Raw genomic sequence first — 6,000 nt, 5'->3', positions numbered from 1 at the left:
CATATATGGCTATAACTTTTTAACGGTATGATCAAATTGAATGTCCTCCTCTTCTTGGCGTAACGTCCTCCTGGGACAAAGCCTGCTTCTCAGCTTAGTGTTCTATGAGCACTTCCACAGTTATTAACTGAGAGCTTCCTCTGCCAATGACCATTTTGCATGCGTATATCGTGTGGCAGGCACGAAGATACTCTATGCCCAAGGAAGTCAAGGAAATTTTCTTTACGAAAAGATCCTGGACCGACCGGGAATCGAACCCGTCACCCTCAGCATGGTCATGCTGAATACCCGTGCGTTTACCGCCTCGGCTATATGGGCCCCAAATTGAATGTAACAACAGGTTAAATCCTCACCCCAATGACAATGGTTCATCTTAAAACTAACATAAAACTTTTCTAAAATTAAGCTTATTAGTGTCACGGGACAAATTAATATCGAACACAATATGGCACTCATTGAAAAAAGAACGGGACATGTGGCGGACCGGACCATAAGACCCATAGTTGGTTCGGGTGCGAGGAAAACGGAATGAAAGCATTATGAGGATGGTTCCAATAGCGTGTGTTGATATCCATCATGCCTTGCAGAAGATAAAGGATCTTCAATCAGACTGTCTAAATGGATTTCCTGGAGGATTTTCTAAAAGAATCTATAGGAATAAAAATTTAGGAAAGAATGTAAGCGAGGTTTTATAAAGAAATAATCTTTAAAAACATTGTATGGCATTCTTAAAGAAGCTGTGAATCTTCTAAATAAATGTCTGGAAGAATTTTTGAACGATCACAGATAACGGCGCAATCTTAACAACGAAATCAAGCAAGTCGACAGTTAATTTGCCCTGGCCACAGGTGAAGGCGATGGCGGGCAATCGCCCAGGATGGAGATCTTTCAATTCAGCCCTCTGCACCACCTTGGGTGCCCAGGAGTATTCCTGGCAGGATTTCTTTAAAATTTCCTGGAAGATTTTTTGAAGAAATCACTGCCTCTAAGGGCCAGAATCGCAGCCTAGCTTGAATTTTGAAAATTACATGCGAAAAATTAAAAGATACTTTCAGCCATGCTAACAATAGTAAACTGACTGTGGAATTTTGCGTCTGAGAAAGATTTGTTTATTTCACCAAAATGAACAACTTTGCCAGACGTCAAGTCTTTAGGCCGCAAAATAAAGAAGTTAGATGGTGGCGCCATCTATGCGGACGGTTTGCGAGCTATTACGATTTTAGCAATAGATGCCCCTGTTGATGTCAACCAACTTTGTCAAAGACACCATGTGTCGGAAATGCTTCGTTTTAGAGTAATTAATTTTGTTCCGCTAGATTGCGATTCTGGCTCTTAATGGCACTGTTAATCAACAGTATTCTTTGCCAATTGATTATTTTTATATTCGTTTATCGAAGTCACTTTATGTCCAAGGTATACAAGATGATTGCCATTAAAAATAGCACTTTTGCCACCTGGAAATCGAGCACAGATACCCTTATGGTGAAGATATGACGAAGCCATACCTTGATTTTTCAACACAGAATAAAATATTCATGTAAAAGTCAGCGAGAAATCATGCACATAAAGGGAATGCTAGAGTATGTTTACATGAGATATTGTGTAAAATTACGTTACAATCGTGTAAATTTCCACTAATAGTCATGTAACCGGTTGGAGTCCATGATGATTTACGCGATGTTTGGTGGAAATTTACACGATGGTAATGTTATTTTACATTATATCTCATGTAAAAGTGCACTAGCTCTAGCATTCCCTTTATGTGCATGATTTCTAGACATTTTTTTTTTCTGTGAAGAACACAAATCATAAGAAGCTAATTTCGGTTTGTGCAGATTCGCTGATCGACTGGTCACCACCTACGGGTAATCCTTCGATCAACTTTTCAGCGAAAACCGATATTTGGTTCTTCAGATTTGTGCTCTTGAAAATTCGAGGTGTGGCTTCTTCATATCTTCACCTTAACAGTCCCTTGCTGAATATACACCACCTGAAACAACACGTTCATAATTTATTAAGCAGTTGAAACCACTGTGAATTTCGGTTTATAGGCACTGTAAAGTTTAGATATGACAAGCATGTGCTAGGCAGAGAAGTGCATTTTTAATTTAATTATAATTAATAACCGGGAGCTTGACCGTGAGTGTGACTTTATTACACAAGTAAAGGTGGAGAAACAAAAAGTTTCATATTAAAAAAAAAACATAAAATTCATAGCATCCGAAATTTGTGAAGAATTCAACGCTGAGAAATGTGAGAAAACCCCAAAGTACAGAAAGAAGTGTAATTAAAATTGTGCAGTTCCACGTAATTAATAATTTGCACCGAGTACAGTCAGTGTCCGTAACGTATAACGAGTAAGCCAGAAACGCCACCATCGCAAAGGAAAGGGGAATATTGTTGGTTTTTTCCTTCGTCGCTTCGGTAGCGTTCATTATTGTGACTGGCAGAAGGTAGCAGCAAGTGCAAAGGAAAATTTGGCACCGAGGCGTGAATGTGCGAAAATTGGCGCCTCTGGCAGCAACAGCAGTAGCAACAAGTGCGCAGAAGACCGACGACGACAGCGAAGTTGTGTGAAAAGTGCGGGGGTCGGTGAGAACTGCCCAATTTGTGGATTAAATCGACACTAAAACTGTGCGTGAGCGGACAAAGGTAAGCAAACAGATGGACAATTTTTTACTGCGATTTTGTGGCTTGTCTACAACGTCATTATAACCGTGTATAGTTCGTTGGGGAAAAGGGCAAATTCATTTTCGGCTTGTTAATGCAAGTCATATTTTACGGTGAACAATATGGCATTATAAATTTGACATTTCACTTTGAATAAGTAAGATTTTTAATTAAAAGTTTATTACACAACTTTTTGTGAGTGCTTTTTGTGGTTTATATGTATTTATATAAGGTAAGGTAGCAGTTAGCATAGCGACACAAAAATCTACCATTGGTCTATCTCAGCGACCACCCTGCGAGTCTCTGATAGATTTTGGGCTTCCAGGTTCCGGGTTTAATCCGGGCTCAGAGTTACTTCGGCACGTCTCAATTTTGAGGTATAGTGCAATTTATATACGCGAATTAATTGATTTTTTTTACATCAAGTTGTTTCTCAGCTTTAAGGTTACCATCATTGCCCCACAGAGAAAATGTCCTTAATGCAAATCTCTTCCTCATTTTTCCAACTACTCGTATCCCTTGCACCGCAGAAGAAAGGATTAATTTAAATCTGGAATATCTCATATCAGGTTCACAGTGATACCTACCACACCGCACCGCTCTCGCTGATGCATTCAATCCCACCGAGAGGGCACTTTTTCGCCAACTGAATGTTGCTGCTCCTGTCGTCGTCGCTGGGCAACAGGGTGTAGAATGAATGAAAAATATCCCCGGGCGACCAGAAATTGTACCCGGGCTTCCATCAGATAAAAGATCAACATCTCTGAAATGAGCTCATTTCGTACTCGCATTCGCTACAGCAGACCTTCCAGGTTCCAGATGGGTAAAAGTAACGCTACTTCCCGGGTTGGTTACATTGCATTGCTGCTTGGTGATGACGGGTTCAACAGAACCACCATCAGCATATAAACATGATCTGACTTTGCAAAAATGATGACTTTTGACTTGGATGAAACCGTTGGATGCTCGGTGGGGAACTTTTCCATATGTTACCATGGTGAGTGGCCACCTTTCGCTGGATATTATGTTGGAAAGATTATTGACATTGAGATCAGTGACATTTGAGAGACAGTTAATTGAATGCGGCGATAGAATTCACAGGATTATAGAGTTCTCCACGTGTGCTGTTTTTTTTTCTTCAGGAGTACCTTCACATAAAAAAAAAACACTTGATAAACTGTCATGTAGTAAAGTCATTCAAATCTACAAAAATAACTTTATGTGTTCTCGCCATAAATAAATTGCATAACATAATCTACTGGGAAAAGTGAAGATCTTGAAATCTGCAATGTCATTAATAGACTCTATCTATATGTGGTGCGTGAGAATGCGACTTGGGAACCCCTGAAGAGTGTCGGAGTTGCATGTGTACATTTATTGTTTTTCTTTGTGTTTCTCTATTTCGCTTTGTCAACCACGTCACAAAGCAGAATTTGTGAAATCAAGAGGCAGAGTGGGCGCATCGGGATTAAACAATTCCTATGTGGAGAAACACCGAATTGTAAGTGTTGTGATGTCTTATATGTATTTATAATGCATTATAAAATGTTTTACAGCTTTGTATCATGCGGCAAAAACAACTGTGCGTTTCATTTGCCCTGCTGAAAGGTCGGTGCCCAACTCTGTTCTCAACAATATGGATATTCCTGGTCAGCCAAACTTTGTTCAGGTCTACACTCATAACAGTAGCCATATCTGATATACCGATATATGATATATGCATTGCCAATCGCGGTTACTGAACCAACCTGATGTCTACTATATATTATTATGAACCTTTAGGACATAACGGGTCGTCCAAAATGTTCTGAAGTTTAACTCTTGACAGTAACAATAGTTATTCTCACAGTGAGCTGTACTATTACACATCCAACTGTAATCTGTAATTCCCCTGGCATTTTATGAGTCATTCCAAGATAGCTTTGAAGTATTCCAGATCAACCAACTACTTCGGAGACCTTAAATTCAGTTCTACACTTTTGATAATATCTTTTGCCAGTACGTTAAGTAGTATTACATCCACTGTATTTACCAAAGTAGTTCGAGGAACAATAACCGTTGTTATATATTTTTGGGATTTTATGGGCCATCCTTACTATTATGGAGCTTAGTTTAATAAAAACAACTACTATAAGGCCGTTCGCAATGCTGTTTTATTTCGTATGGCGAGTTTTAAAATAAAACTGGAACTAAAACAGCACGTCCACAATGCTGAGTTGCAGTTTTATTGATTTCAACTGGCAGGCAGCTCCGTCTACAATATGAAATGTGAAATGCCGAGAATGAATTGCATTATTTCTTTGGCAATTTTGTGCGGGAAGTGATACCCCGTTGGAACCGGTCGTCAGCAGCAGATATCAGAGCACATATTTATCATAGCAGGTGGCTTCAGGTGAGTTCCCTTCCGGGTGAGGTCTTTGGTGGGGTCGCATTTTAGAGGGAGAAATCGCACCCCCTTTGTGGTTGCAACTTTTTAATCTTTAAACGTTCGTTAGATAACGCTGCACTTGGTCCACTCACCGTGATCTCTGCGCTTTACCGCTTCCCACGGATGGGTCTGCAGGAGCCGGAGCTTCCCCCGGCAAATGACGATACGGAGGACGACGACCGATCAATCCGGATCGATGCGGGCATATGAACACGCCACCCAGCACACCATCGCCCGGGCTTTCGGTTGGAAAATGGGCCAAAATTGCAGTTGAGCGATTACGGAAATCAGAAAGGGGCGGTTACGGATGTCGCCTACTAGGTCGTTTACATCAGTGTGACGGCAGGAGGAATCGTCGAAAGGAGGAGTGAAATGTACGTTTTTACCCACGTTTGGGCTAATTAAATTACGCAAACATTAGAGATTGTGCTTTCTTTACTCCTTGCATGAATTGATCAGGGCTAGTAGGTTCACCATGTTCTCACAAGTTGCAAAGTGACGCATTAGTTAGATAAATGAGACACCTTTCCATATTCTTTTAAATACAAACGTTATTCATTATGCATTCCTTCGGCAGTTTCATTCTTTATAAAATAATTGTTTTGAGATTTCCTTCGGTAACCCCTCCAGGAGTTCCTCATGAAGTTCTGCAGGAGGTCTTCAAAAACTTCTCAAAGAGTTCTCTAGGACTCGCTCTAGGATTTCCTGCAGAAGTTCCCGCAATTTTCAGCAAGTTTCTTAAACAGACCCTTCTGGATTTCTCCAGAAGCATCTCATGGATTCTTCTAGGATCCTCCGTGATATCCTGCGAGTTCGTTGGTAATTCCACCAGGAGTTCCTCGAGACTTCCTTCAGGAGTTCCTTGGGCATTCCTCCAGGAGCTCCTCGGGAATTCCTCCAGG

General features: G+C 40.6%; 1 protein-coding gene across 1 annotated transcript in view; it reads left to right on the top strand.

The window, feature by feature from the left end:
- The first annotated feature begins 2,047 nt into the window (after positions 1-2,047).
- Positions 2,048-6,000, top strand: part of LOC134289043 (B-cell CLL/lymphoma 9-like protein) — a 134,361-nt gene continuing 130,408 nt past the window's right edge. Inside the window, exon 1 of the mRNA XM_062855045.1 lies at positions 2,048-2,652. The gene's annotated coding sequence lies outside the window, so the exon portion shown is untranslated. The remainder of the gene's footprint in view (positions 2,653-6,000) is intronic.

Source organism: Aedes albopictus, chromosome 2 (assembly GCF_035046485.1).
Source record: "Aedes albopictus strain Foshan chromosome 2, AalbF5, whole genome shotgun sequence".
Lineage (NCBI taxonomy): Eukaryota > Metazoa > Arthropoda > Insecta > Diptera > Culicidae > Aedes > Aedes albopictus.
Note: the sequence above shows the minus strand (reverse complement) of the source record. Positions and strands in the feature narration are given on the sequence as shown.